This window comes from Anabas testudineus, chromosome 21 (assembly GCF_900324465.2).
Source record: "Anabas testudineus chromosome 21, fAnaTes1.2, whole genome shotgun sequence".
In the NCBI taxonomy this organism is placed as follows: Eukaryota; Metazoa; Chordata; class Actinopteri; order Anabantiformes; family Anabantidae; genus Anabas; species Anabas testudineus.
In genome coordinates, this window is record NC_046629.1 from 10,645,086 (window position 1) to 10,660,636 (window position 15,551).

Genomic DNA, 15,551 nt, shown 5'->3' on the forward strand with positions numbered 1-15,551 from the left:
TTTCACCTGTGTTTCCTGTTCCCTTTATAAGCTCCCCTCAGTCTTTTGTTTGTTGCTGGTTTGTTGTTCATTACACGTTACATCCTCCATGACTCCATGTTTGTTTGTTTGTTTAGTCAGTCAGTCAAGTATCTTCATGTTTGTTTGCTGGATCTCCTTGGACTCTTCCTTTGTTTGTTGGACTCTGTTTTCCCTGTTTGTAAGTTTACCTGCTTTTGCTGTGTCTTTTGATGTTACTTTTCATGTTTGATTTGTAGTTGGTTTTCACCTGCATCAGTGCTTTGCATTTTCATTGTCACTTTGTTTTGTCGTTTTGTATATTGGATCGTGTTTTTGTCAGCGTTAGAGCTTTGTTTTTGTTGGTACTCTGTATGTTTTAGTCTTTTGGTTTATATTTCTCGCCTGTGTTACTGCAGTGTTTTTAGTTGGTACTTTGTACGTCAGGTTTAGTTTGTTTTGTTTTATTTGTACTTTTGTATCTACCGTGTTGTTTTGGGCCTCTTCACATTGTTACTTTGTTAGAGTTTGCTAGTTCCTTGTGTCCCCTGCCCTTTTGATAATAAATGATATACTTTGTACTCACCCACTTGTTCCGTCTGTCAAATCCTTACACTGTGCTAGTGTTTTATACTTTTGAGCATGTGAACTCCCCCTTACGAGATTTATTACTGTTATTATTGAGTTTAATTTCTTGCAGTCCCACTGTTAATGAATTGTGAAATGTTAACATTTCCTCTACTTGTGTCGCAGTCTCTGGTCTTCCTTCCTGTTCTCTCCCCTTCACTCTCATCCACTTACTTCTGGTCTGCCTCTGTAACTCTGATATTGGATCATACACAGACTTCAAGACTCCTTGAATGTTTTGGCTGTATATTTGTATCAGTATTTTTACATCTACTACTTGCTACACCTGTATAATTATATATTTAAGATATTTTCAGGAAGCATTACTAATGTGCCTTTTTCTGGGGGGTTTATTTCCAGAAACATTATGTCATTATTAATTAAAGTCTGCTTCAGAGACGACTAGTCTCCAGCAAAGATGAGACCAATGTGAGTGATGTCATCTGCAAACGTCAGGAGTTTGACAGACTGGTGTCCAGATGTGCAGCTGGTGGTATACAGGGTGCATAACAGAGGAGAGAGGATGCATCCTAAGGGGGATCATGTGCTGATGGTCTAGGACAGTGTTGTTTGGAGCACGAGATAAGAAGGGCTCATGTGAACAAAGAGCTTGTAGTGGCCGTGTTTTTTGATGTAGAGAAAGCTTATGACATGATGTGAAAGGATGGGCTGATGATCGAGCTACACAGGTTGGGAGTGGGTGGACAAATGTTTAACTGGATAAGAGACTTTTTGGATGGAAGAAGTATCCAGGTCAATGTGGGCCGGGGATTGTCCAGCAAATTTGATGTGGATAATGGAACCCCCCAAGGAAGTGTGATCAGTCAAACTTTATTTCTAACTATGATTAATGATACATTTGATGAGGTGCCTCTGGACTTAGGGAGATCATTGTTTGCTGTCGATGGAGCATTATGGAAGAGGGGAAGAAATAAACTACATCTAGTAAATAAAATGCAGGAGGGGATAAAACAAGTGGAGGAATGGGGGTTTAAATTTTCAATAGAGAAGTCCAAGGTAATGCTTTTTTGAGGAAAGAGGAAAAAAAAACAGTGTGTGCTAAAGTTATATGGAGCAGTATTAGAAGAAGGTATATTCATTTTGTTTTCTGGGGATGAACTTTGACCACCCCACAAAAGAGGTTTTGGAGGACTGTTGGGAGAGGAGGGGCATGAATAAGGAGAGTTTTTGACAGGTGGGAGATGAAGCAGCTGGAGAGGTGGTTTCCTGGAGTCAAGTCCTGGAGAGGGTTTTTTGTCCAACTGTGATTTGGCCTGTGATTCCACTATTGAGAGTCCAGTTGTAGATTTGGAAGTATTGAGGGATAAACAGGAAAGGGACACTGGGGATCTAATGATCGAGTTTTATGAGCATGTGGAACAGCAATACCCTGGGTTCACCCATGTCTGTACGAATGGATCTAAGGATCCCAGGTCTGACAGAACCTGTGCTGCAGTTACAGTGCCGAGTCATAAAACAGACATATTCAAAAGAACATTGAATGATTTAAGTGTGTATTCAGTGGAAATGTATGGCATTGTATTGGCATTGGAATGGATAAGGCAAATAAAACCAGGTCCGGTGTTGATATGCAGTGATTCTGCTTCTGTTTTGTACAGCATTAGGTCCAGTACATCTGAGAACAGGCAGGACCTGCTGTGAACACTGCTGTCATTATATTCAGAAGCAGTAAGTCTGGGATAAGTTAACCAAGCAAGGTCTTAATGTCAAGAACACGTAGACATCGATATTGTCTATGTGTTCATAAAAGTGCTTTATCATAAAAGTGCTTGTGCAATATATTTTCTCTAAAGTAAATTTAGTTTGTTTCTATTAATATATTTAATTATATTAAAAGACAAACCTATTTTTTGCCTTTTCTAATATTTTATTTGAGTTATTTATTCCTGTAGTTTTCTCACACTGTGGACTGTGGACTGTGGACTGACAAGGCCACTTAGTGTTCCCAACCTTGAGTAGAAGTTCCAAACTTTATAAGTTTTCTCTCAATCTCACCTCTATGGATCCTGTCACTTCTCAGATGTTCAGAGGAACTTGGTCTCTTTAAAGAGCAAAAACAATCCTGTAGGAGAAGTGCGCCAGAGGACTTTCTTAGGAGTCCAGTTTGAGAAAGACGTCCTCAGAGAAGTGAGAACTGTCCAGACTCAGGACTAAAGACTCAGGACTGTACCTGTGTGACGTGAAAACAGATTAAGGTTGGAGCTCTGGCAGATGTCGACTCAACGTCACTGGTGAGTTGATCCTGTAAAGCTCGGTAGTTCACTTTCTAATTTCTAAACACAAACTTTATTTGAGGTGAATTAAGTGTCAATAGAGAAAAATAAATATTTCCACTTCAGACAAATCACCAACATTTAATGTTCTGTGTTTTTTACAGCAGCTGCTGATCAGCCTGAAGCTCAGAGACCAACTGCAAGTTCACAACCAGCGAGTCGGGGAAGGATCGGCCTCTACGCTGCTCTGGGACCAAACTCTGTGAAGCTTTGAGTTATAGTTGGAGTAAATCTACTGATAAGACAGAAAACTTACCTGTGTAACAGTCAAGACGACTCTCTGTCCCTGAATCTTTTTAGACTGCTCTTTTTGTCTGCAGTCTGACCTCTGACCTTTTCACCTTTCTCATCATCGTTATGCACTGAGAGAAAGAACCAGGATGAGAGCGAGAAGAGACCAACATCCCACCACCTCCATCCAGACCAACAGGACCCCGTTCTATCAGACTGAGTCATCACATCGGTTCAGAAAACCATGAAAATGAATCCAAGACTCTGTTTGAGAAAAATATTTTTACAGCAATAAAACTTTTCTGCAGCATCAGGACTATTTGTCACTTCAGTGTTGATCTGGATGAAAGAGGCTGTTATCAGTTATTCTCTTTGACAGACATGTGAGCAGGTTCTCCCCCAGCTAACAGAAATGATTTCAACATATTGAACAAACTTTTCTAAGTAACCTCTTTCTAAAATGTCTCGCTACAAATAAAAAGAGACTTCAAACTGAGATTTATGTGACTTGGTATGTTTGTCAGACACTCATGTAAACACTGTCTGTACAGTAAGTTTGTATAATGTGTATGAATGTATGTGAATTATTCTCCACCTGAAACCTGGCTGTGTTTATCCACTCTGTTCATTAAATCGCTGAATGTCCCATGAGCACCTGAACACACCATGAACAGTTCTCCTTTCAGCTGCATTGATGTGTCCTGACATTGTAAAATAAATGGATAAAACAAAACGTTTTCTTTAAAACTCATTTGAACTGTGTGTGTGTGTGTGTATGTTTGAGTCCACATGATGGAGCTAAAACAACCTGATAGTTGGACTAAAGCAGGGGTGTCAAACTCAATTGCACAGGGGGCCTAAATCCAAAACACACTTTAGGTCGCGGGCCGAACAGGATAAACATTTATTGAACACACTAAAACTTTTAAAACGTAACTTTTTTTAACATAAACCTTAAATAACTTATACTATTTTGCTCTCTATAAAAATATATCCTCTCTAAATTAAACAAGTTAGAAATAAAGTAAACATTAAAAGAACAAACATTCAAATTTCTTTAATCTGTCATTTTATATAAAAAATTAACTAATGATTTTTCTCTCCATAAAAATATATCCTGTCAAAATTATACAAATTCAAAATATGAACATGCTGCATAACAAAACCTGGAAATATAAATAAAATTTGTGCTTTTCAGCAATAACAAATCAAATCATTCAGTCTTTGCTCTTATGTCATTTTATCAGAGCTGCATCTGTTTTTGTCAACAAGTTCGTTTATATTTGGTGTGAGGTTCTGTGTTGTGGAGATTCTCAGGATGGACTGTAGGTTCTCACCTGTGAGACGACTCCTGTGTGCTGTTTTGTTAGTCTTCATCACTGAGAACAGCTTCTCACTAAGATTTGTTCTACCAAACATAAACAAGGTTCGAGCCTCATGTGGACGGAGCTGAGACATTTCTGCGGACAGGAGTGAATAAACTGTGCGGGTCCTGCAGTGTCCTACTTTACCTTCAGTCATTACACTGCAGCTCAATCAGCTCCATCTGAATCTGCACAGGTGCAGTTTACACATAGACGGTAAAATTATTTTCTTGTTCGTCAAAGTCACCAGAGCTCCGTGAGAACTCAGTTGATCAGCAAAGTGCGTATTTGTGAACACCGTTGTAACGATATAGTTCAACATTACTTGGCATCGTGAGGACTAGTTTCATAATAACTAGCAGCATCATAAACTAGACTTGATTAAAGCGGAATGTGTTCAGCAAGGCAGCTGAAGCGCTTCATTATGGGATCTGTAGTTTATTGTGTTACCAGCGCTTCATATCGCCGGACCATTAATAACAATAATATAGAAATGATCTCGCGGGCCGGATGTGGCCCGCGGGCCTTGACTTTGACATATGGGGACTAAAGGGAAGCAGCTGTGTTCAACTCTCTCTGTATCAGACTGATGCTCTTCATCGTCATCATGGTTTGAATATGTTTGTTTTGTGTATCTTTGAAAAACTTTTAATTCTACTTTGTAATTCATATAGTTTAATGTGTAACTGGGTAAAAACTTTGATCACCTAGTGCAGGTTTGTTATCTGAACTAAAATATTGCACATTTATGTTAACTTCCAGCTTAACTGTATTTAGTTTAGTGCTTGATTCTAGTTTGAAGTTTAATTTTAGGTTTTAGTTTGATTTTACAGTCTGATTTTTTTACTCGCCCTTCACACACTCATGTGAGGTCATTGTTTGGACAGTATTTTACCACTCTGGATTAGTATTTTACCACTCTGGATGAGGTTAAATACCTGGAGCTGAAACGTTCTCTTTGATTTGCTAAATTTTTCCTCCTCCACTCTGAGCTGCACTAATACTGAATTGTGCTTTAGACAGTCACAGCTGTGGATCCAACCAGTGACAGTTTAACTCGGTCTAATAATACAGATCAGCTTGTTTCTAAGTAGCAGAGTCTCATTCAGGATTTTAGGTCGACAATAGATTAGTGGTGTTATGAGACAGAAGTTAACATCAAACTGCAGTATTTTAGTTCCAACAACAAACCTGCACAAGGTGATCAACATTTTTACCACTACATTTACTAGTTACCCAAAGATACACAAGACAAACATTTTCAAACCAGCACAATAAAGAGCATCAGTCTGATACAGAGAGAGTTGAACACAGCTGCTTCCCTTTAGTCCAACTATCAGGTTGTTTCCTTGACTGTCTGATCTTTTAGCTCCATCATGTGGACAAACAGTTTATTAAAGAAATTACTTTTCCACAGTTAAATCATGTAAATACAACTGATGATAATAATAATAATAATAACAATAATAATAATAATAATAATAATAATAATAATAATAAGAGTACATATCCAGTTAGTGGTTGTTGTGGTTGGCAGGTAAAAATAAATAACCAGAGGTGTCAAGTTAGCAACATGATGTTATGTCAGGGATTCTTTTCCTAATAGAAATACAACAAGGTTCACAACAATAAGGGTCACGTTTACTGTCGGGTTCATGTGGGAGATGTAATAACAGATTCAGAATAGTGAAAGTAGTGTCATATGAGGTGAATGAACTGGAGTGTAACTGCTGTCAAGTATTAGTTATACTGTTCAAGAGTTGTAATTGTTTAGTTGAATATTTAAATAATGTCTAACTGTAAGAAGGGAAATTCAGAGAAATGTACATGGTTAATAGCAGGTCATTACAACACTTGTGTTACATGGAGTGACCTTAGCTGAGACCACGCTTGTGGAGAAATCACAGTGCATCAAGAATAAAAACTCTGCTGAGCTGCTGTGTTTTCCATGAACAGTAATTCACACATGATTTGTCCTCCTGAAGAGTCAGAAAGAAGAAGTCGTTACAGTTTTCATTCTTCAAGTGTTGGTGAGCTGTATTATTTGAACAAAGTCTGTAAAACTTTGCAGTGCAGCCACATCACCGCAGCACAAAGTTTCTTTCTTAATCTGAACTTCCTTTTTTAATGTTTTTAACATTTTTGTCTTTGTGTTCACTGCTTAGTGTAAGCTGATTTCACAGTCCTGCTCTGTATTGACCCATGTAGCTGATAACTTTCAAATCCCAAACCTTGACCACTGTAGTTGTGGACTCATTGTCTGAGGTTTGAGCTGATCAACAGTTTCTGTAAAGGAAGTTGAAGAAAAACCTTTTATCTCTTTAATTCATAAAAGAAATTGAACATGTCCTCACCTGTAAAACTCACATTAAATGTTCCTGTTGCTATTTTGTTAGGGGAATAACTTTATTCAGCAGCGGCCTGACAACACAGAGAAAAGACCTGGAGGTGAATAAATAAAAAAAATAACACACGTTTTTGATATGATTAAAATATTAGTTAGACCTTTGCAATTCTCAAGTGACAGTGATCAAGTCAATTAAGTGATGAATAGCTTGTGAGTAAGTAACCATCCATCAACTGGCAGTGGAATTAGTTGTTATGGGTCATAGAGTAAACTTTGTAATAAAAGTGAGAAATATATTTGGGCTGTGTTACAATTTGAGTTGATTTCATCCCGTCTTTAACAAACAAGGTTGAGAGGCAGTGGTTTCTGGACGTCACTTTTCAACAGTGTCATATAGTCAGACAAAGATTTAGATTATCACCAGAAGCAGTTTAGTGAAAGCTACATTTTCGAAAGGAAAAATTGTCATTATTGAATCAAAGTTGTACAAACACGGAAGAAATGTATTAGTACTGAAAAATAAATGCTTGTTATTAAAAAATATCCAAACTTTGCACCATACAGCAACAATATGAGACCGGGAAAAAGAAATACCGTATAACAGTACTGAAGTACCTGATAGACCTTAAATGTGCTGTGATGGAGGTGTAACTGCATGTTGTGGAGAGACTCAATTCAATACATGGTCTTAGCTGAACTGACAAACCACTCAAAGCCCATAAGAAGAACGGTCAAATGTGAAGGTCATTATTATACTTCACATCTTTACAGCACGTGATTAAAGGGAAGGTCATCAGAGGGAGGACAGTGATGTCTTTGGCTTATCAGACATAAATTAAATAAATCCAGGATCTTCACAGTTATTGTGATGTGTTTTAACATTATCCTTCTGAATTTGTGATGTGTGTATTTAATGTTCATGTGTATATAGAGGTTTTAGTTTTGACTCGTGCAATGCCCTCTTCACAAAACTACCATCATGGACAATCAAACCTCTCCAGATGATCTTAAATGCAACATTATTTCAGATCATACTATTGTTCAAATGACTAGATGTAAATCTTAGTGTGTTCAGTGTTGTCCTGTCTGCTGCACATTTTCCACAATTTCCACCAAGCATCATAGACTCTGTGACATGCTCTGCAATGTGTGACAACATGTTGTGCAGTGTTTTCACTGTAACCAAAGTGTGTTCAAAAGTGAGATTCCTGCAGTTGAACATGTCTGTTATGTGCATTTCATATTTCAGTTTATCAAATTGCTAATTAATTAGCTTCAGTGCATATTGTCTAAGAGCTAAGCTTTTCAGCTTTCTAATTTGAAATCAATAACTATGAACATAAAGTTCACTTTAATAGTGTTGTGGAACATTTCCAAAATATAATAAGCTTGAATTTTCAATTAAATTTCAATTTACTGTCCATCAGTTTTCTTTCTTGGCACTAAAGTTAAATTATTTCTGTTTTCTGTCTCTACAGGTTGCTCCTCCTCAGTCTATCCACAGAGGTTGCAAGCCAGTGATGTCTGTGCTGGTCCCAAGCCCGGATAAATAGAGAGGGTTCGTGGTCAGAGAGAGAAGGGAAAAGGCAGGAGATAGATCTGAGAATAGGGACTCCTAACGTTGGCACAATGACAGGGAAAGGCAGAGAGCTGGCAGACATGATGGAGAGAAGGAAGGTAGATGTTCTGTGTGTGCAGGAGACAAGGTGGAAGGGCAGCAAAGCACGTAGTATTGGAGGAGGATACAAAATGTTCTACCATGGTGTGGATAGGAAGATAAACGGGGTAGGAGTGATCCTGAAGGGGGAGTTTGTGAACAATGTTCTAGAGGTGAAAAGAGTCTCAGACAGGGTGATGAGCCTAAAGCTAGAAATTGAAGGGGTGATGATGAATGTAGTCAGTGGGTATGCGCCACAGGTTGGCTGTGAGTTAGAAGAGAAGGAGAGATTCTGGAGTGAGTTTGATGAGGTCATAGAGAGTATCCCCAGAGGAGAGAGAGTTGTTGTTGGAGCAGACTTCAATGGGCATGTTGGTGAGGGCAACAGAGGTGATGAGGAGGTGATGGGCAGGTTTGGTGTGAAGGAAAGGAATCTGGAAGGACAGATGGTGGTGGACTTTGCAAAGAGGATGGAAATGGCTGTAGTCAACACTTACTTCCAGAAGAGAGAGGAACACAGAGTGACATACAGGAGTGGAGGTAGGAGTACGCAGGTGGACTACATCCTATGTAGACGAGGTCATTTGAGAGAGGTTAGTGACTGCAAAGTGGTGGTAGGAGAGAGTGTAGCCAGACAGCACCGCATGGTGGTGTGCAAGATGACTCTGGAGGTCAGGAAGAAGAAGAGAGGGAAGACAGAAAAGAAGACCAAGTGGTGGAAGTTAAAGAATGAAGAAACTTGTGAGGAATTCAGGCAGAAGTTGAGACAGGTTCTGGGTGGTCAGGATGAGGAAACTACAGCAGAGATTATCAGGGAAACAGGTAGGAAGGTGCTAGGTGTGTCATCTGGAAAGAGGAAAGAAGGTAAAGAGACTTGGTTGTGGAATGAGGAAGTACAGGAATACATCCAGAGGAAGAAGTTGGCTAAAAGGAAGTGGGATGTAGAAAGGACTGAGGAAAGTAGACAGGAGTACAAGGAAGCACAGCGTAGAGTAAAGAGGGAGGTGGCAAAGGCCAAACAGAAAGCTTACGATGAGCTGTATGTGGTTAGACACAAAGGAAGGAGAGAAGCACTTGTACAGGCTAGCCAGACAGAGAGATAGAGATGGGAAGGATGTGCAACAGGTAAGGGTGATTAAGGACAGAGGTTGGAAAGGATGATATGAGGAAGGCTCTGAAAAGGATGAAGAGTGGAAAGGCTGTTGGTCCTGATGACATACCTGTGGAGGTGTGGAAGTGCTGGGCTCTGAGACTAGTAACTTTCTGTGATCACACTTCAGATTTCAGTGGGTATGTGTGTTCAAAACCTTTGTGTTTTGTCTCATAATGCTGTTTGACATTGGCTCTTTTAATAAGAGCCACAGTTTCTGAACATATCAGACACACTGGTTTAGTGCTCCCAGTAGGTAATATGAAAAGATTTTTCATGATTTTTCACTTTGCCTATCCTCCACCAGGGTGTCGAGTCTGTCTGCTCTCATACTGTCCTCCTAACGGATTTACTGACATATTCTCTCCGCCTACAACTCCTCCTCCTCCTCAGCTGCTTATTTTTACTGGAATCAGACTGTTCTCCGCATGATCCAGCTCTCTTTAATTCAGACTCTTGTTATTCTACAATTTCTCTCTCCCGTCTTTTCACGATAACAGAGTTAAAACCTGTTATCGTGACAATTTGTATTGTTAGTAAGTAAGAAACGAGGAAGTAAACAGTCTGTACAACACAGTAACGTGACATCTGTGCAGCCCATGTCGAGTGTGAGGAGTTGGTCACATCGTGCATTTTTACTGAGTTCTTGGTGAATGTTTCCCTCAATTCTCTAAAACCTTTTAAATTCACTGGATATGTTGGAAACTTGCGGTGAAACGAATAGCTGAACGCAAACAATCCTGTTTTCTTGTCTCCTCTGAGGAACGTTTTCTTTACTATGTCTCGATCTTTGTCTCGGTTTTTGTCTCTGATGCTGCTGAATTTTTCTCTGAACCTGCACAGATCATCAATAGGTAGGTAGAACAAGACTTCTATGAGTTAACGACGTCTGTCCATCAAAAGTGCATTTTAGTTCTAGTTAAATATTTTAGTTCTAGTTAAATATTTTAGTTCTAGTTAAATATTTTAATTATAGTTAAATATTTTAGTTCTAGTTCAATATTTTAGTTCTAGTTAAATATTTTAGTTATATTTAAATACTCTCCACATGTACTAAGATGTCAAATGTATGTTTGCAAGTGTTTCACGTGTATACATCAAAGTGTTTAATGACCTGTTTAGTCAGTGAAATAACTTCACAGCTGCTATGTTCAGGGAAACATTGAAGTGGTTAGATCTGGTTTTCCCCTCAAATCCAGTCTCTGTTGTTTTCTTCTCACTTAGAGAAACAGACAGACGCACATTTTGTTGGCCCCGCCTACATGTGTCTATCTTTAGTCACAGCTACACTCATGCAGCTTTACTGAACTGTATAAACTCCTTCACACTCATTTTTTTTTATCATACTATACATCACTGTAAACAAGAATCCATTACATGTTTCAGGTAACCTCTAAAGAAGAGGTGTTTATTAAAGTCCAAGAAAACAATGTTACAATTTAAAATACTTTTATTAATACTTCTTAAATCTTTTTATTTTATATGGTTATATATACATGTATAGATCAGTCTAAACAAGAAAATGTTCTACGTGTCTGGTGTCAAAAAAAGAAAAACTTTTCATCAAAGTACAAACATGAGGAAATGTATAATTACTATGAATGTTTTGGCAAATTACTCCTAGATTTTCTTAAAAACTGTTCAGTAAAATTACTTCATCATCTGTATGTTTATTGTCCAAATTACTCTGAATAGAAATGTACTGAAATATTAAATATCATTGTTCTGTATTATTAAAATAGTTACTTGACTCTAAACAACAGTAAAAACTCCTGCCTCGTCCCTAAAATATATTTCACAGCAGATTTAATGGACACATGTATGTTTGTTTTTTTAAAGTACATAATGCACATGAAAGACTTAGCAATACTTTTCTGTCAGCATTAGTGTTTAGTTTTGAAATAATTGTTCATAATTCACAACTTAACTTGATAATGAGAAATGTAGTAATAGTGCTTTGAGTTCAAATATAATGGTAACAAAAGAAATAAAGAGATTGTACTTAAAGTGGTTAAAATACAACTAGAATCATTCTGAAATAGAAACTCTAATCTTGATTAAATCCTATTCAACAATAAATCATAATCAATCCGTCTGGTTCCTCCACCAAATGCAAAACAACATGTTAATGCTTTCCAATGTTTCTTTGTCATTATCGTCAATATGTATTTTCTCCTTAGATGAGGTCACAGAGAGATGACAGATCTACATGCTCTTGTGTCCCATCAAAAACCTGTGTGTGTTAAAATAAAAGTCTGGTGCACATCTCACAAATGAATAATACAACTTTTCACTTTCTGTCTGTGTCTCTTCAGCAGGAACATTTGTAGTGAATGTGACACAGACCTCGTATCAGGCAGAGGAGAACCACAACATCACACTGGAGTGGACGCTCACTGTCAGACCTCACACATCCTCTAACTCAGTTAACGTCCTCTGTTCTCTGTTCATTGACCGCAGTCACTTTGTCCTGTTTGATTTAAAAGAAGGTGTTGAGGTCTTAGATTCTCAGGATGAACAGTTTTCAGGAAGAGTCCAGTTTGACAAAGACGTCCTCAGAGAAGGACGAATCAGACTCCAACTGTCCAGACTCAGGACTAAAGACTCAGGACTGTACCTGTGTGAAGTAAAAACAGATCAAGGCTGGAGCTCTGACAGATGTCGACTCAACGTCACTGGTGAGTTGATTCAGTGAAGCTCAGTAGTTCACTTTCTAATTTCCGATTTGTACTAAACACAAACTTTATTTGAGGTGAATTATGTTAAAGTGTCACTAGAGGAAAAATAAATATTTCCACTTCAGACAAATCACCAACATTTAATGTTCTGTGTTTTTTACAGCAGCTGCTGATCAGCTTGAACCTCAGAGACCGACTGCGAGTTCACAACCAGCGAGTCGGGGAAGGATCGGCCTCTACGCTGCTCTGGGACTAACAGCAGCAGCTCTACTGATCAAACTCTGTGTAGCTTTGAGTTATAGTTGGAGTAAATCTACTGATAGGAAACCTCTGTTTAACTGTGTAACAGTTAAGACGACTCTCTGTCCCTGAATCTTTTTAGACTGCTGCTTCTGTCTGCAGTCTGACCTCTGACCTTTTCACCTTTCTAATCATTTTTATGCACTGAGAGAAAGAACCAGGATGAGAGAGAGAAGAGACCAACATCCCACCACCTCCATCCAGACCAACAGGACTCAGGACCCCGTTCTGTTATAATTTATTCTCTTTGACAGACATGTGAGCAGGTTCTCCCCCAGCTAACAGAAATGATTTCAACACATTGAACAAACCTAAGTAACCTCTTTCTAAAATTTCTCGCTACAAATAAAAAGAGACTTCAAACTGAGATTTATGTGACTTGGTATGTTTGTCAGACAAACTCATGTAAACACTGTCTGTACAGTAAGTGTGTATAATGTATATGAATGTATGTGAATTATTCTCCACCTGAAACCTGGCTGTGTTTACCATGTTCTCTGTTCATTAAATCGCTGAATGTCCCATGAGCACCTGAACACACCATGAACAGTCCTCCCTTCAGCTGCATTGATGTGTCCTGACATTGTATAATGAAATAATGAAAAAACGGTTCTTTGTAAAGCTCATTTGAACAGTGTGTGTGTATGTTTGAGTCCACATGATGGAGCTAAAACAACCTGATAGATACACAAGACAAACATTTTCAAACCAGCACAATGAAGAGCATCAGTCTGATACAGAGAGAGTTGAATAATTTTATGTGGATAAATTACAGTGCATCAAGAATAAAAACTCTGCTGAGCTGCTGTGTTTTCCATGAACAGTAAGTCACACATGATTTGTCCTCCTGAAGAGTCAGAAATAAGAAATTGTTACAGTTTTCATTCTTCAATTGTTGGTGAGCTGCATTATTTGAACAAAGTCTTTACACTTTGCAGTGCAGCCAAATCACCGCAGCACAAAGTTTCTCTCTTCTTTCTTGATCTGAACTTCCTTTTTTATGTTTTTAAAATTTTTGTCTTTGTGTTCACTGCTCAATATGAGCTTATTTCTGTGGTTAAGATCACAGTCCTTTTATTCCCTTAATTCATAAGAAATTATTCAACATGTCCTCACCTGTAAAACTCACATTAAATGTTCCTGTTGTTGTACTGATAATAACTTTATTTAGCAGCAGCATGACAACACAGAGAAGGACCTGCAGGTGAACACTGGTATCACACTGAAAGACTGTGTCACAAATTCAGAGGCTGAAAAAAAATAACATGAGTTTGTGATATGATTAAAATATTAGTTTGAACTTTGCTCTAGCTCTGTAATTCTCAAGTGACAGTAATTAAATCAATAAAGTGAAGAATAGCTTGTGAGTAACAAGCTATTCCATTAACTGGCAGTGGAATTAGTTGTTATGGGTCATAGAGTAAACTTTGAGAGGCAGTGGTTTCTGGACGTCACCTTTCAACAGTGTCATAGTTTATATCATACAAAGATTTAGATTATCACCAGAAGCAGTTTAGTGAAAGCTACATTTTCTAAAGGAAAGAAAATTCATTATTAAATCAAAGTTGTACAGTTGGACACTGAAGAAATGTATTAGTACTGAAAAAAAAAGCTGCACTAAAAAATAAAATGTTATAAAAAAAAATCCAAACTTTGAAGTGAACCATACAGCAACAATATGACACTGGAAAACCTTAAGTAAAGCAGAAAAACTTTATAACTGTACTGAAGTACCTGATAGACCTTAAATGTGCTGTGATGGAGGTGTAACTGCATAGTGTTGAGAGACTCAATTTAGTACATGGTCTTAGCTGAACTGACAAATCACTCAAAGCCCATAAGCAGAATGGTCAAATGTGAAGGTCATTATACTTCACATCTTCACAGCAGGTGCTTAAAGGGAAGGTCATCAGAGGGAGGACAGTGCTGTATTTGGCTTATCAGACATTAATAAAATAAAACCAGGATCTTTACAGTTATTGTGCCATGTTTTAACATTATCCTTCTGAATTTGTGATGTGTGTATTTATTTGTGCTCTACAATGTGTGACAACATGTTGTGCAGAGTTTTCACTTTAATCAAAGTGTGTTCAAATGTGGGATTCCTGCAGTTGAACATGTCTGTTATGTGCATTTCATTTTTCAGTTTATCAAATTGCTAATTTATCATCTTTAATGCATATTGTCTATGAGCTAAGCTTGAATTTTCAGCTTTCTAATTTCTAATAACTATGAACATCTTTCTTGGCACTAAACTTAAGTTATTTCTGTTTTCTGTCTCTACAGGTTGCTCCTCCTCAACTCCAGAGTTGTGTCGTATGCAGCGTGAAACACAAGCGGAGTCAGTCAGTACTCTGAGCAGCTTTACTCTGTGGGTTCAACCGAGCTGTGTAAGGATTTGACTGATAGAAACAAAATGGGTAAACAAAAAACTTAATTTATTCAACCAGGTCCAAATTACAGGAGACACAAGGAACCAACAAGATGAGGGAAAACAAAACAAGCACAAATACAGCCAAACAAAGTATCAACATAAAGATACAAAACCATTAACCAGACATACAAAAAAACAACTGAAAATACTGCAGTAATGCAGACAAAAATACAAACTAAACAAACTAAAACATGCAGATCATCAACTAACAATCAATGCACAAAAATACACACTATTAACCAACAAACTATCACAAAACAAAACAAAACAAGAACTCATTGATAATACAAAGTAACAAACAAAATTCACTGCCAAAGGAAGGCAAAATGCGATCAAAGATACAAAACCAAACAATGGTGACAAACAAAGAGGCACTGCAATGGGCATGTGATGAACAACAAACCAGCAACCTCAGCTTATAAAACAAAAGGACAGCACAGCACACAGGTCACATAAATCAGTCAATTAGTCC